The 17,563-nt window shown below is 45.5% G+C and overlaps 1 pseudogene; it reads right to left on the bottom strand.

The window, feature by feature from the left end:
• Positions 1 to 540: 540 nt before the first annotated feature.
• Positions 541 to 15,859, bottom strand: LOC121082342 (annotated as a pseudogene).
• Between the last annotated feature and the right edge of the window lie 1,704 nt (positions 15,860 to 17,563).

Raw genomic sequence — 17,563 nt, 5'->3', positions numbered from 1 at the left:
TATTTTAACTTTACCATTTGGAATGGAATGATAAAGAACGAAGAGGAAATTAAGTTGGTATTTTTGAGCTTGGAGCACACTAGGAACGCTGTCTCTGCCTTGTTATCCATTAAACATCTGTTTACATAGTGTAGTAGCTGCTAAAGCTAGCCGTAGGGGGAAAACCTGTTAGAATGAAAAAGCTGCCTTGTGTGCAGCTGCCCACTTGAAATATGTAATTCCTGGTCTCTTGAATGAAACATAACTTGAACGTAGGAGTTTTGTGTCTCAGGAGATCAAAACCCTTTACACTTCCACCAAAGCTGCTTGTGATGCATATTTCAGACGCTAGCACTCGAGTGTTTAAAGAAGCTTTTAAACAGAACCTTCGTTCAAGGATCTAAGGATCAAGGGGCTGTTTCTTTCTACTCTCTTCCCCAGATGAGAGTACAGTGTTACTGCAGTAAACCGTTCATGTATTCTGTTACACTTGAACTATGAGTGCAGCAATGATACGGTGCGGGAGTGAAAGAAGACAAGTTGCTTATTTTGGGGTTTTTCTTTTTATTCTTTAGAAAAGCTTTAGAGCTTCATTAACAATTTTAGTACTGTAATGATTATCAAAATGAAATGTTGTTTTCTCTATGTGATTACATTGGATTTATTTGATCCCTCAAAGTAAAGGTTCTGCTGGTGGCAGAACAACTTGCTTCTGTTCTAGATATGTATCTAAAGTGCATGTTCACAGCTGTTCCACCTTTTCTGACAAAGTGCATGATGTCTTGTGCCAGAAGCTTTGGTTCCTCAAGGCAGCAAAATGCCCTCCACGTGGCATGTAAGAGTAAGTGATGATGTTCTTGAAGACCTCCTTTGCCCAGACCCGTGGTGTATGTACTAGCTCCTGAGGAAAAAGCTGCAGTCCCTGTGGGAACATACACTGCAAACCTAGAGGACATTAACTAAGTGCCTTTTTGAAAAAAGTCCTGGGGAAATTCTATAAAAAACCTCCTGACTCTAGTAATTGCCACAGTCAGCTGGCAGAGCTTCACCGCAGCGACACATTTTGTGGTTTGTACTCTGCTGAAAAGCTTTGCTTGTATTTGAGTCTCCTTGAGTATGAGAATATTATACCCAAAAACGTAAAGTAGAGCCAACTTCGCACACGGTTCAATCAATCTTGAAACGTTTCCTATTTTTAAACTTACCTTGTTTTACAGTTTTGCGATAAATGGCAAGACGCATCACCTCTTTGTGACAGTCAGAAATGAGCTGCTCAAGTTTACTTTAGAATTTATAGTACCAGCGTAACGAATGAGTTGAGGAAAGGTAAGCTGGCTCGGTCTACAAAGGAAAAGACTCTTCTATTTGTTTGTGTGATCAATCACATGGAATCCGTTCTGCAGCATTTTCTGGTCAGCCTCTCTTATAGTCATCTTAAAGTCAGTGGCTGTTAGAAGGTGCTTGGTTTGTTAGAAGGTACTGCTCTCCAAATTGCTTCCCCAAGTTTGTGCTTAACACTTGTAGTCGTTAGTTTTATCCCACCACTAAGCCGTATGCTTCCTAATTCAGTTTAAAACCTCTCTCTTGGAAATGCTCCTGATTTTCTGTTTTGTTTTAACTGAACTGAGCCAGAGATCACATTTGTTTGGTGACTAAGTATATAGACCTGTAGTTTGAACACAAGACTGAATATAGTTTGATATGTCCGCTGCATTGTCTTGGCTACAAGCTACTTTGTGTGAATTACAGGTTCAAAAGAAAAATGACTCAACTATTTTTATCAAAAGAAAATAAGAACTTAGATTATTTTTTTTAACAACTTAAGTTTGCTGTTTTAAAGTAATCTAAATGTTTATACAGGCAAACGTGTTCAATCTCATTTGCAAATCTTTCTTACACCTACCACTTCATTACCTGGCATCACCTGTTAGACCAGGGTCCTTGAGATGTTCTCCTTGTAGAATCGCATTGAGGACACAATGGAGGATGTCACGCAATAAATCATCACATTGGCCAAAAGCTCATCAAGAGTGTATTTGCTATTGATAGAAAAAGATGAAGACGTTTCATTGGAAGCTGTTTCTCAATACGCTATATTGGGCTCATGCCCTGAAGAACAGTTGTTCTTGTTCTCCACTTGTTTTCAAGCAGCAAATTAATTGGCACCCATGATGCCCAGAGCAGCAAAACTGCCCAGGTGCCTAAGCAGTAGTTTGCAGGCGGTCTGCTGTAAGTTTACACTACTACTTGTCATGTGTAACCTTTCATGCCAAAATTCAGCTTTGGCCAGTCTTTTACCTACCTCCTCATTAGTTACCATTGCTCATTCTTTTAATGAGTCCTCTCATGGAAGAGCACCTGTTTCTTACCTTTCCAAGCCTCCATCATCTTTATGCAGAAATGATTTTCTCTCCAGGTAGAGAATTTTTCCAATATATATGCCAGCAAGCCCACAAGGGGAGTCATTCAGTCCACAACCTAATTCAAGAGAAGAAGAGAACCATTGCAGTTGCCTGGCATTGCAAATACTTCAGTGGGAGTTAAACTGGACTTACATCAATTCTTCAGAGTTTTCTATGAGAATTCAGTAAAGAGTGCGTTTTACTAGCCCTGGTAGTACTTTATTCTTGAAAAGTTCACCCCAATGGAATTTTGGCTATAACTGACAGCACTAAAAGTTGAGCAATTCCTACAACAAAAGAAAATAGGAGTTAAGAAAATCCTCTGGGCTTCTTGGTAATGTGTGGCAGAAAGAGCAAATTCAGATGTAAAACGGATTACACTCTGAAAAGAAATTTCAGATAAACTGTTTGGGAGCACTGTCCTGCTTAGGATGGCTAACTGGGACCCTGAGTGCTGTTCACTTTCTATGTAATTTAAACAACAGTGGAGTTTGTGGAGTATCTGCTAATCTCTCAAGCCTTTGGGCGAATGCTAACAAACATTATAACTACACAAGCATATTATATCTGTGTTTTAACCTGTAAACGGGTGGGGATCTACTTCAGCAGTGGTAGAGCTTGCCTTAGGGAAAATTCCCCCTACCACACTCCAGGCGTAGTTTTACAGTATCCATAGAAGTTGCCTACTCTCAAGTGTATTTAGTGTGACTTTAGCACTGAATGACTGCGTAGAAGATGATGCACAATGTGATTTCAATTTAATAGTGGACAATAGTTAATGCAAAGTAAGATTGTGCATTGGCACAACAGTTTTTCCCTGTGCTGTCCAGGCCTAAGTGATTTGCTACAACATCAAAGTCATGTAAATGCTTTGACACAGCAAAGGTAGGGCAGGCTAAAAATGTGCCAGCTAACATATGACCCTCTGGAGGTGAGCATTTTCTGAGCTGAAAGCTGTCTCCGAATCACTGTATTCAACTTTCATGGACTGGATGCTCAGAAATACCAGTCTTGTTTGCAGCTTACTAATGATTCAACCTGTACACAGTCTTAGGTACCACAGCTTCTGGTGAGTGAAAATACTGTAGCTTTGCTTTTAAACCTGCCTATTGAGAACTAAACTGATAATATAGATATTTTTTGAGACTAAGCAGGAATATGTATTTTTTTCCACCTATTTATTTTCTGCCTTTCACAGTGTGCTACAAAATCCCTGCTCTTCTTTTTTTCCAGGTTTAAAGAGTCCTAGACTATGTACAGTGCTTGTAGGGAAGCTGCTTGGTCACTTTGGGTTCTTTTTCTCCCCTTCTTGTATTCTTTTGATTATAAAATATATTAATGAAAACAGGGGTGGAACAGATTCTAAATATCATGGATTTAGTGTTTTGTCTTACTCTCTTTTTTGCTTTCTTTAAGAGTTTGTAAGATTCTCTTAAAGTCTGAGCTGGCTGACGTTTCAAAGCACTGTCCTTGACTCTTGGATTCTCTCACATAGCAGCAACCAAACTAGAGCCCATTGTGGATTTCTTCCTCTGCTTAAATTGCTTTGGACTTTGTTGACATCAGTTTTTATTGGCCAGTTTAATCAACCAGTCACTTAACTGCAGAGAGTTACACAAAACCATTTCTATCTTTAGATTAAACAAACCCTGGATAGGTGTCAGATTTTTCACTTAACCATTCACTTTTATCTGTAGAGAAATTAAGATCATATTGAAAGGTACGGGTGCCAGCACAGATTTTTGTGATACTCTCTCTCCCCTAGAACTTGCTTACTTATTTATATTCATGAATTCTCATGTTAAACTAGTTATTAAGCCATGAACTTAATCTTTTTCTTAAGGCAGTTTAATGTCTTTAAGAACACTGGGGGAAGGAACCTCAACAAAACTTTTTCTTGGAAATTAAATATGTTCCATTACTAGATCCACAGCTTCTTGATCCTGCCAGAGCTCTGATATTTGAAGCATGATTTCCCTGTGATATTATCACCTGTAAATGAATTCTCTCTTTTAAAAACATTTTCTGCTGCTAGTTTTCTGATCAGACACTAGACATACTGGTCTTTGTTTTTCTGGGGGCTGTCTTCATTGTTTGGCTTTTGAAAAGAAAACCCAAAAAACCCAACCTGGTATCTGGTTTGTCTCCTTTTATTTCTCTGATATTGCAATCAGTTCAAGCAACAGACTAGGCATTAGCTGACGTTTCACTTTTGAGTTTCCTCTTTTCCAGTTAAAATGCCAGGATGGGGTGCTAATCCTTCTATGGTCTCCGTACCTGATGCCAGTCTGAGACAGCTCTGCTGTCTTTCTGATGAGGGTTTAATCAATAAAAGAATACCCCATAATCTTTGATAATATTATACAAATAAATCATGTAACTTTTCTGAGATGGCCATACCTTTCTTCAGACTCCTTATCTACTGGTCCCACTACATCATGCTTCTGGCTTCAGGTATTATGGCTGTGTCTACCTTTCTGCAAGTTTCACATTGCACTTGCTTATGGTATTTTTCTTGTTTTCACCCATTTATTTCTAGAAGCTTCAAGTGTCAGGGTCCTGTGCTTTACTTTAAGAGGCTTTTTGCAAAGGGTTTCTTTGCCGTAGAGAAGTGGTATGCCATTTAACAGACCTTGAAAAGTGATATTTTTGTAGTCTCCGTCTTTTTTTAAGCGGTTCCTTTTCACTTCCTTTTTACACAGCTCTTGTCCCCATGTCTTGCATTCAGTCACCAGAATTCATTGCTTCTCAAACATGGTTGGCTTTGTTCAACTATGTGTTTATACGCCTTAAGCAGTGTCAGTATACAAAGTTCATAGTGATATAGAGAAGGTTCATTACCCTGCAGTGTCTGGTTTGGTGGCTTGGATGTGTAAGTATCCAGACTCTCGCAATAGTTCATGTATATTCTTCTGGATGAAAGGATACATACGTCGAACATCTTCCCTAGTAAAGCCTATGAGCATGGTATATAAGCCCCAAGCATCACGGAAATCATCCTTCTCAAACCTTCTCTGCCAGCGAAGATAAGATTCACAGATCTGAAATCAAGTTAATGAATAGAAGGTTAAATCAAGCCATTTTCTGTTTCCAAATTTTCTAGAAAATAAGTCTGACGGGAGCTGTAATAGAAGCATTTCACTAAGCCAAATACATAAGCCCTTCACATTTATCGTGATTTCCAAAAAAATTTGGGAGAGTTAAAAATGGTACAGCTGGTGCCATCTCCATCCAGGAAAGTCCTATACTTCGTGGTACTGATCAGCTGCTGAAAGGCTGAGCTCCTTCCTTTTCTCCCTGCCAATTTTAAATTTATCTCCTTCCTGATTTAGAATGATGATCCTTGAGGTCTCAATCAAAATGCAGCAGAGCTTACTTCCATGCCTAGTGAAAGAGAAGCCAAACAGCACTCCATTTTTCTCTGTACAACTCTTCCCTAGATAAGGGAGGCCAACAGCATCCTGGCTTGTGTCAGAAATTGCGTGGCCAGCAGGACAAGGGCAGTGATGCTGTACCCAGCACTGGTGTGGCTGCACCTCGAATACTGTGTTCGGTTTTGGGCCTCTCACTACAAGAAAGATGTGTCCAAAAGAAGAGCAACGGAGCTGGTGAAGGGTCTAGAGAACAAGTCCTATGAGAAACAGCTGAGGCAACTGGGCTTGTTTAGTCTGGAGGAAAGGGGGCTTGGGGGAGACCTTCTTGCTCTCTAAACTACAGGAAAGGAGGTTGTAACAAGGTGGGTGTTGGTCACTTTTTCCCAGGTAACAAGTGAGAGGATGAGAGGAAATGCCTCAAGTCGTGCCAGGGGAGGTTCAGATGGGATATCAGGAAAAATTTCTTCACTAAAAGGTTGTCAAGCATTGGAACAGGCTGCCCAGGGAAGTGGTAGAGGTATTTAAAAGGTGTGTAGATGTGGCACTTAGGGACCTGGTTTAGCAGTGGACTTGGCAGTGTTAGGTTTATGGTTGGACTCAATGATCTTCAAGGTCTTTTCCAACCTAAATGCTTCTATGATTCTATGAATTTAGAAAGCGTGAGAATGCAAATACCACTGTCAATGCAAAGCACGTGAATATGACTGAATGCACAGGGGTGGGGATACCCCTGGAGAAAACAAAGCAGAAGGCGATGAGAGGCAGGGCAAACAGAAGGCAGGACCCGGACCGTGGAGCCAGAAGGTAGGTAAGAACTGGAGAAAACTTCTCTGCACTGATTCCCTTTGCTACTCACTGTGGCAGCATCTGGCCATGTTTGTGGTAATAAGAGATCCCCAGTCTTCTCCTGTAGGTAGTATTCTTTGGAGCCCAATCTATTCATCAGCTTATGAAATTTCCGAGCAGTTGCTTTGCTGTCAAAGCCTGTAGGTAAAGAGAAACAGAGGAAACCTGTTTGTCTTGGTGTATCATCCCTGGCCAAAGATCATGGTCTGACAGAGGCACATGTTTATGCTGCTGTGTAAAGGCACAGTGTGCTATGCTGCTCTGCTTGCTCCTTGGCAATACAGTGAACACAAGATGGAAATTCAGTGGAAAGTGGATAAAGTGGATAAAGTGAAAGCAGACCTGGTTTCCAGCTACCATTACCTTCCAGATCTCCACAGCCAGCCCCAGAGCCTCAGCCACATGGGTGTTAGTGCAGAGCCAAGCATTGCATTCACAAACTGCATTCCCTGGTGAGGGCCAGGGATGACTGAGGCTCCAAGAACCTGGCAATTCCAACAGCGCCTTTCATCGCTCACCTTTCTGGTGTGGTGCCTCAGAGAAGCCATATCCTGGGATGGATGGGCAGATGACCTCAAACACCATGTCACCCTCATTCAGGCATGCTCAGCTGGCTCTGTGAGTAGAGCGATGGTCTTGTAGAACTCGTAGAAGGAGCCAGGCCAGCCGTGGACCATCAGCAGAGGTTGAACAGCTCAACTGTGAGGGACATAGGAGGGCTTCACGTGGATAAAAATGGATATCAATCCCTGCCACACATCCAGACAGATAAATTAAAGCCTTAGTTCCATCACAGTTTCTGTTCCAACTCTGAAGAAGGAGGGTGGCAAAACTGTGATTAGCATTCACAGCAGAGGTACACAATCAACCCATGGCAAGAAGATGCCTAGCTGAAAGGACATGCCTGGTATTTTTACCTGTGTCTCATCTTTACTTACAGACAGAGGTATTGATCCCAGTCCCAGTTACTGGGTCACAGGAGACTGAGCATCCACCTCCTGAGAAATTGGTCTTATCACAGTATATAAGTACAGCTGCACTTCAATGAATAGCATAATGCAACTAAGACACGTGCAAAAACATGACTAAATTACAAAAATGTGTGGGTGATAAAAAGAGAAAACATGGAAAAAGTAAGCGCAGGATATAAGTTTAACCTGCAGATCACTTATCTAAAGTCTGGCTAACCACACCTGGCTAAACTGGGTGGTGGTGGTGGATATTCCAACCTCAGGGCCGGGTAAATTTTACAGTTTTCAAAGGTGGCTTCAAGGCAATAGCAGAAGAAAACCTCGTTGTTATTTAGTGCAGGTTCAGAGCCAGATGAAGCCCATCTTCAAGCAGATCTAATCTTATCACCACTGTGCAATGATCTTAATCTATAGAGGGTTACTAATAACATAGCCTCCACTACTGATCCTTCATTAAGCTGTTATGCACACTGTTGTCTTAATAGAGTAACCTCTTAAAGCCCCCCATTCTCTCTGTGCATTTCAGAGTGAGACCTGCTCAAGCCACAGAGACCCCCTCACCTTCAATGGTGGTTCGGAAATGGGGATATTTGTTCAGGATTTCCACTTGCTTGCGTCGGTCAAACGGGTTCCTCCAGTAGGCCACCACCTTCTGCAGGTAGCTGGAGGTGAAGCCGTAGCGGAAGGCAGCCCCTTCCAGCTGCGGTGTGTAGCGGGCCTGCTCCAGGCGGCGATGCAGGTCCTGCGGACAGGAGCTCTTGCAAGGCTGGCCAGATGCCTGCATGTGCCCTATGCTAAGGCAGGCATGAACAGGCTCTCCTGGCTCCACCGGCTTCTGTGTCTCTCTCTGGGACACCACAAGCCCTCCTGAAGCAGTGCCATACTCTGTATAACTTCCTGAATCATTTATATGGAGAATATATTTCTCTACAGGTTAGCAGTTCCCCTAGGGCACCCAGGAGTAGTGGGTTCTACGCTTGCCTTACTGCTACTCGCTTTAGGGTTTTGGGCACTAGGAACTTGCCAGCACTGCCAGCTGAGAGAAGAATAAGCAGCTCAGCCTGTGCTACCGACTGCTAGTTGGCCAGATAATTAGTGACAGGCTTGTAGGGACAGAAGGAAGGACCCCATCCTTCTTCACCCTTCCAACCCTGTCCTCTGCGGAAGCCCCTCAGTCCTGCCCTACTGGTGCCTTTGCTATCCCGGTGCCCTCCCACCCCATTCCACCACTGCAGACCTGCTGTCAAATTCTGCTGCTCAAAGCATGGCCTTTCTGCAGGAGCAGCCCCAGGTTGCATTGAGAGTCTGTGGTCTCAGAAAGCGTAAAGACATTGCAGTGAATCTGAGCTCAAATCCCATTCATAAAGGGCAGTGAGCCAGAGCATCATCTAACGGACCTGCGCTGGCTATTGCCCCCAAGGCATCACCTCAAAGCAGTAAGGTGGGTGATGAACTGGCTCCACCTCGCAGCTTTCTGCCCCTCCTTACCTCCCAGGCACGGGCACCTCAATTTCTTTGTCAGATGTTTCATCGTTTAGGAAGGGACAGATACTTTCATCTTCTTTCCCTTTTAGAGGTCTTTCATCTGAGCCCACCATCCATTGCCCATTTCAATAGTCTTGATCTTGTGTCTAGACCTCAGCCAGTAAACCAGCATCCCTCCAACGCCCAGGAGCGCCACAGGGACCAGGACTGCATTCCTCTCTGAGAACATTCGAATGACCTGGGAGGCATAAAATTGTTTGCGCCCAACAGAAGTGTCAAGGGTAAAGGGACTATGCTGAGGCTTGTAGTCACATTGGTTGGACGTGAGTAACAAACCCCATGCAGTCAGCAGGGGCTGGGTGTTTCTGTTATTTTTGAAGATCGCAAGGCAGGATTTGTGGCAGGGGTTACATCTACCAGTGTTTCTTAGGGACCTTAAGCCTTTGCTGATCAGGACTTGTTAAATCACAAGGCTTCATCTGTCCCTCTCCTTATCGAACCAGGTTGTGCCCCTGGGTAAGTCATGGATTCAGTTAGGGATCTGGCTCTATCTGTTTTATGGCAGGTACTGTAGTGAATGGGGATAGTAGCACCTGGATGGACAAGCTACAGTGCATATACAACTGCACAGAGTGGGCATGAGGAGAGCAGAGACAAAGAGTTTTCAGCTGCTGGAGACAGCTGGATGTGCTAGGACAATGCCCCTTGACTGTGCTACATACATAGCTCCCCTACAGATTCAGTCATCTTTTAGGGCAACGCTAGCCCTCTCCACCATAGCTGTCCATAGGTAAAGGTCTCAACTTGTCTGTCTGGTGCCTCTTTTTCTTACCTAGACAGCAAAGTTTCCGACTTTCTTGAGGTGTAGGAGCTAAGGCGCCAGAGCTGGATTAACAGACAGACAGCAATGTTTTAAAACCGTTCAAACCCACTCAGCAATCAGTCCAAAATGTAGTGTCCCTTCCCATCCCCTGACCTGTGCCTCAAGCTCTCCAGCTTCCCTTGGGGATTAGCAGAGCTGTCTGGGGCTATTGCAGGGGGCTCAAAGAAAGACTGTGAATGAAGATTTTTTGTCATACAGGGTATGGAAGGGACTATGCAGTGCCCCCACCCAGGTGCTAATAAAAAGTGAACTCCTCAGCACAGAGCAGCTATTCACTTACCTGATCCAGGACAAGGTGCCATCCCTAGAAAATGGGGGTGGGGGTGGGGTGGGAAAGATTCTTGGTCTGATAGTGTTGTCTGAATGGTACCATCCCTTGGGGATGGTGTAAGGAACATCCCCTGCCAGCACCATTACCGCGCAGCATGGGATCACAAGCTGTTCAGCTGCTGGCAACAGAGACATGGGCTGTGTTTTAGCTGGATAGTTTGTCACCATAATATTCCCGCTCAGCACAATTAGATGCACTGATGGGTAGGTGTCCTTGGGTCATCCTACAGAGGGCTGTGATCAGCAGACCTTCTGGTCCAGCCTGGCAGAAGTGTTTTCTGAGTGGTACTATCCTAGCTCATGGATAGTGTACTCAGCAGCTGTACACGTGGAATTAGGTTCATCTGGCTGCAGCTGACTTGCTTGCCATCACAACTGTTCACTCTCCAGCAGTGTTTCTCGTAGTTTGTCACATTGCCTTCAGCAATTCAGATAAAAGGCACTGAACAACTGGGTAGGTGTCCTTGCGGTGTTTCATCCTACAGAGGGCTGTGTTACTTCAGCAAGTAAATAGTTTATTTTGGCAGCTGTGTAGCGATAGGTGCCCCAGCCTTGGCAGGGGACTTCCAAGCTCAAGGGTTACTCTGCTGCCAGCCACGTGGTACTCATCCTGCCCAGGGCTGGCATGAGGAGCAGCTTGTGGGACCCTTCCCTGTTCAGGTTCAGTGAGCTGCTGTACCTTTGCTACTTCCAACTACTCCTGACTGGATACCAAGCTTTTAGGTCTCATCTGCCCGCAAGAAAAAGGAAACATCCTCGTTGGTTCTCTTTTAGCCTGGTAGATTCTCTTGCAAGAAAAGCAGAATCTAAAATCTACCAAAAAGTTAGAAGCAACAGAGAAAGTCTTGTTACTCTGCAGCTAGATGAGGGAGCTGTTTGGTGTCATAATTACGATGCCTTGAGACAAAAAAAAAATTAAAAAGGACAGGAAACTCCATGAAAAACCAAGTCCACTGGGTGTTTCCTGTTGCCTAGTACCCTTTCCCACTGCTACCTGTGATGCAGAACACAGTGCCTGTACTGGACACCCCAGCAGTAGTGAAGGCAATTGGGTAATTGATCTCTGAGACAGTCTATGTGATTTTTAAGGAAGTATCTCCTGAAACCACTCCCAGACAAAGAAGACCAAGAGCTCCTAAGAGCAAACAGTGTCAGCCTCCACCTCCCTGGAGGCTGAGTAGCTTATGCAACAAGTAATAACAACCCCCTGCACTTACATCCTGGAGTTTAGTGAGTCAGAGGCACGAAACCAGTTAGCACGGCAACAGCACAAACTCGGCACTGCTAACAAAGCAAGCATGTCCCAGAAACAGCTCTCTGAGTGGCACAGAACAAGGCTCAGTCTTATAAAACCTCCTCCTACCCATGCTCAGGAAAGCTCAGCTGCATGCTCCCACCCACCGATGGCCTGGTGGACCCCACCGGGCCTTTCTCCTGCCCCAACCCTGGGGACCCCCCTGGTTAGAGTGCCCTGCTCGCCCTGTGCCAAAAGAGATCTCACCAGGGCGTGTTGGAGCTATCTCCTCCGGGCCACACTTCCGCGTCCTCCTCGCCTAGCCACTGCTCCCCTCGAAACAGCACAGTGTCTCCTCTGCGGGCGGTCTCTTGCCGCTGCGAGCACGCGCCTGGTGACAATGCAAGCTACCATCAACCGTCAGTGCCACCTATTGCCTAAAAGTCGTGCGCTTGCAAATTAAGTGTGCATCAAGTGACAAGTGCCAGGCCCCTGCACGGGGAGGGAACAGCTCCGTGCATCAGCACAGCTGGGCGCCAGGATGCACAGAAAGCAGCTCTGCAGAGCCTGGCCTGAGGTCCTCAGCTGAGCCTGAGCCAAACAAGGTGCAGCAAAGGCCGGTGCGTACAGGGCTAGATAGCAAGCTGTTAGCCAGCAGGCTGGGCGAGGTGATCCTTCGCTCTCTTCAGCACTTGTGGGGCCACATCTGGAGTGCCATGTCCAGTGCTGGCCTTGCTGGCAGAGGAAGGGCTGGGAGTTGAGGCTGCCCCCCTCGGTGGTCAGGGCCACCAGGCTGCTGGGGGGGCTGGAGGCCATGTGGTGTACCAGGAGAGACAGAGAGAGACTGGGCTTGTTCAGCCTGGAGGAGAGAAGGCAAAGGGGTGGGGTCTTACTGCTGTCTGCATCTACCTAGTGGAGAGTGTAGGAAAAATGGACCAGAACAAAAGGCAATGGACGCAAATTGCAAGAAGGGAAATTCTGGTTAGATGTGAGGAAAAATTAGTTCACCATGGACACTGGGACAAGGGGCCCAGTAGAGGATGTGGGATCTCCACCTTAGAGGCAATCAAAATTTGACAGGAGACAAGGCACTGAGCAACCTGATCTACCTGAACCTGCTCGTGAGCAGAAGCTGCGATGAGCTGACCTCCATGTGTCACTTCTTGACCTGTGCATCGTTGTGGCTCTATTCCAGTGTGCACCTGTGATCGGCAGCAGCCCAAACAAAAAAGGAAAAAGTTGCTTTTCATTTTCCACAGAAATCAATGCTTTGTTTTAGCTCATTTTTAGACTTCATTTCCTTCAAGGTTAGTAAAATCTTACTAGGTAAAGGCTTCTCTTTCCTAAATTGGTGTCCTTGCTGTGCTTCAGTCCAGGAATAACTACATCTTACTGTGAGAGAAAATGATTCCTATCTCCATGCAACGCTCCTAAGCGAAGTACCATCACCAGTGAGCTCTGTGATGGTTAGGTCTCATACCGTGACTTCATATGCAGCCACTGTGCCATCACAAAAGAGTCATCAGGAAGAAAAGCTTGTAAATCCTTCATTTGGTCAAAGTTCAGTTTATTGCTACACCACAGCTATTTCTGGTTACATCCGTCTGGGATTACTTAGCTTTAAGGTTCTATTTCCCAAACAAAAGCCAGCTCTTTTGAGGCCTCTTGGAAGATGATATCCCTGATTGCAGAGGGGACTATAGTCAGCAGACAAGGGAATTATTAGCAACAAGGGGAAAGAACTACAACCCATGTGGAAGGTAGCTGAGGACCCTGTAAAGAGCCAGGTTGAGGTACTGCAGGCTGTGATGTCGTCAGTAGACAAAAGAGACCTCGAGGAACTTCTGTTTCTTACTTAGCACTGGGGAAAAAGCATAAAGGCTGGTGGGAGGAAGGACTGGCTTAAAACAGCTGTGAGTGAATTTATCTATACCAGGAATGTGGGAGAAGAGGCCAGCAGAGCTAGTTACAGCTACAAAGAAAAGACAGAAGTTGCTGCTTTCTGTATAAAAAGCTTGGGAAAGTCAGAATGGCTTTTACTTAAGATACAAGGTGACACACCAAGGCCACTAATACCCTGGGGCTAAAAGGCAACACCTCACCCACCACCTTCACCCCCGATAAATCTGGAACAGGCTGGATGCCAGGATCCCATCTACTGAAATGCAGGGATGTGCAGGAGTTTTTGTGTGAGTGCTGGTGAGCAGAGATCAAAGGGTTCCCAGAGGAAATTCCGTCCTGGGATGCAGCAGCAGTGGGAAAGCAAGGGGTTTTTCCCCTCCTCTCTTACAACCTCTCGAGGCCAAAATGCACAAATTCAGGCAGAAACTGCTTGCTGGGAGACAGCAAGGCTGCCTGCCACGAGATTTTGATGCATGTCTCATAAATGGGAAAGGGGAATCCCACAGGAAAGGACCTGCAAAAATGTCTCAGGAGCATCTCCCTGCATTGGGGCAGGATCCCTTATTCTTAATGACAGACGTCTTAGCAAACCCATTTTTAAAAAGCCCCTTCGGAGCACTATTAGAAAAATTCTGCCTCTGTCCCAGTGCTGTGCTTTTGCTGGTTCAGCTGCTACTCTGGCATGGGAAAAAAAAACACAAACCAACCCAAAAGGAGAGAGAATAAAATTTGATACACTGAATCTCACTATTGCACCTCTGTCTAAACTTCCAAATGTCTAAACTTCCCACAGTCCCTGTGCGACAGGCATCATTTTATAAAGGGATTTCATATGTTCCCATTGCACAAATCACATACTAACAGAAAGCTTGTTTCCTATGCTTTTCTCTTGCTCTTGTCACTGATCTGCAGGAACACCCCTGCAGCAATGATAGAAAATACAGACATGGAAATGTTACCGTAATGTATTTTTTCAGCTGGTTTAACAGCTGGATACAAGCAGGAGGAGCCAAACACAACACAACCTGCCAGCTCTCCCAGACCCGTTCGCTACTGCTGGTACAGTGTGACCTGCTGGCTGGAGAAAGCACCCAAAGGCCAAGCAGTAGTTCTGCAAACACTGGGTGCCCTCTTGTGGGAAAGAGGAGCTCGCAGCACCAGTAATAACACTTTTTTTGTGTGTATTTGGGCTTTTTTCTATTTTGGACTTTATGTGTTTCTCGTTGCCAGTTTCACGTAATCACAATCCAAGCCTCATCAATGCCATTAATACTGAAACCTGAAACACAGGGAGGAAAGCTGGTGACTTCTCATTATGAAATGGGCTATTGAACAGGGGTAAGAATGGAGCACAAAACCTTTGAACGCAGCTCTTTTATAGCTTGAGATGCTGTGGCAACTTGGAAATGATTATTCTGACCTTTGGAGCCGTTGCAAGGCCCTTGCTGGGATTTATGGCCCCAACTGTAATGCACTGCCCTTCACAGAATCATAGATTCATGGAATTGTTGAGGTTGGAAAAGACCTTTTAAGATCATCAAGCCATCATCTTACAGCATGAAGGCATTGCTGCGTAATTTTCCTTTTGCATGCACAAGATCAGGTTCACTGTCTTAAGCATTACTAGAAAGCAAATGGTGCTCATTAACAGGGGATCTTTGTGAATATGGTCTCCTGACTTATACCAGGGACCAGCTCTCTTCTTTTTTTCTGGTCGGTGGCCACTACCAGTGAGCTGCTGGCCAGTGATGTTGCAGGGCAGGACAACTGGAAGCTTCAGATCTCTCCTGTGCTCTTCCAGGTTCCCGAAACCCATGCTTGCCCCATGGCATCACTCTGTCTTTGAACGTTATGTTCTTCCTTTGCTTTTAAGGAAGGTCCTAAGGCTAACAAGGATTTCATGTGTTATGCCGGATCTTTGCTCCTACAGGCCAAAGACACTGAATGCTGTATTTCCCTGCATGACTTCTGAAGGAAAATGGTCCCCGTGGTCCAACAGGTCCAAGCTGGGACTGTCCATGCACATGCAACTCTTTCCAACTGGTATTGTATGAAAAAAGCCATGCCCAGAGATGGGATTAGATGGGGAAAACTGGAGATCTTACCACGTGTGGCTGTGTCCTTGGGGTTAAGGGAAAGCCCCCAGCACATCGCCCTACTTGCAATGGACAAGCAAAGTTTTCACCTTTCCAGTGAGGTCTCAGGACATTCAGCTGGTTGGTGGGAGATTTGTTTGGTACCAAAGTCGACTCTGGCACTGAATGGCAGGCTCTGTGCTCAGCCTCAGCTGATCCCGTCCCTGGAGGAAACACTGAGCTCCTAAGCACCTCCAAGCTGTTAATTCCTCAATCTTACTAACAAGAGCCAGCTCAAACATCTGAGAGCAGACGGCAGCAACACCTTGCTCCTGCCCTCACCGGTAGCCAGTCCATGAGGCCTCTGTGCTGCTCCATGGTATATTACATAAAAGTCGGATTGCAGGAGCAGTGAACAGCTTGGCAGAGCCCAGGACAATCTCTCCAACCTCTTCCTCCCCCTCCACAAATGCTCCTTTCTTGCGCAGAAAGCCCATTCTCATTGCTGAATATACCTTCCCCCCTAACATCTCTTTAGTCCTCTGCTCTGCACTGTATGCTGAAGAGAAGTTACTGTTTTCCCAGCTGGAAATGGCCCCTTCTCTGTCTCCCTTATTGTCGGAAGACCTCACAAAATGTTTCACTGCTACCTCCGGCAAGGACTGGCCCCTTCTGTTGCTAATTAGGGAGCTAAGAGGTTCCTCCAGGCACTTCCCAGTGAAACTGAGCCCATTAAATGAATGGCAGGCAACATCTCTGGGGGTGGGGAGCAAAATTACACAAACCGCTGCTTGGAAATAGGCAGTTTGTTACGCGTGCTGGTTTTAGAGACTCAGCGACATTAAAAACAAAAGCAACTTTCAAATCCAAACCAGTGTATTTAGGTCACTGATACCCCAGGGATAATCTTGGGGATATTGGTGATGGGAGGCAGGCAGCAGGCTCTGGAAGCTTGTGCTCAGAGCCTGGATGCACAAAATGTGATAGCTCCTGCATGTGTGCCAGGCCATGGACTGAAAGTCGGGTGTACAAGACCTTTCTGTGCTCTAGGATATGGGTACTGCTGTGCTGCGTGCTAGGAGTGTTAATCCTGGAACGTAATGTGAAGGATAGCCCTTTTGGGCTTGGACACACTGTGGAGTTTTGGTAGGTGAGTGTGGTGGAGGCTTGCAGGCTTGGCTTAGCTAACCCAGGTGCCCAGCAGACGTGAGGAATTTCTTCTACAGAAGGGAACTGCATACAATCAGTACAGATATAACTTTCAACTCTGCTCAGTTATCCCATTTTTGTTGTTTTACAATCTTAGGATTGCATTGCATATCTCCTGCAACCATTGCTCCAAGCCACTGTAAAATTATCATCTTGCAAAGAAAGCAAGAATCATTTTTTTAAAAAAAGGATGCAGCTGACCAAAGGTACTTGAGAGAGGGACTTGTCTTAAGATTTGTAGGACAATATAGATATAAATGTCTTATGGAAAAGAATATGCTGGGTGATTTGTCATTAATGTAGTGAAGAAGCATTGGTGGCAGAAACAAAGGCCTTATCTTCAACAAAGGGCTGCATATAAATTAGTATGTGTAGAGGGTCTATACTCAATGATTTATTTAGTTTAACAAAAAATCTCTAAAAAAGCAGTTAACAGCAAGTATTTGGCTGAGGCAGAAAGAAATGCTAGAGAACGATCTCCATCCTTCTCAATAACAACGATTGCTGCTGAGGATCCTGTAACAGCAGCTATTACGACAGGCCAGATCCCAAGCTGCTTTTCTCCATCCTTACCCTGGAAAACTCCTGTTCTTGCTTTCGGTGGGCATGAGTGCGCAGTGGCTGCGAGGGGTAGCTGTGTTGCAGAGTGGGGCGGGTTGTCTCTGTCCCCACCGCTCTGCTGGAGCTCTGCACAGCCACCTTCCTGAAACTAGCTCTTACAACGAAGGGCTTCGGAGGGAAAAGGAGGAGCCCAAATCTAAGCATGGGTTTTGCAGTGCCATCAGCTGAGCATTAGGCGCTCACGGAGCTCCCACAGTCGGTATGGCAGGCAGCTGAAGGGCTGCTGGAGTGTGTGAGCTGCCCTTTGCAGGC

This window comes from Falco naumanni, unplaced genomic scaffold, assembly GCF_017639655.2.
Source record: "Falco naumanni isolate bFalNau1 unplaced genomic scaffold, bFalNau1.pat scaffold_74_arrow_pat_ctg1, whole genome shotgun sequence".
Classification (NCBI taxonomy): domain Eukaryota; kingdom Metazoa; phylum Chordata; class Aves; order Falconiformes; family Falconidae; genus Falco; species Falco naumanni.
This window is presented reverse-complemented; position numbering and strand designations above follow the sequence as displayed.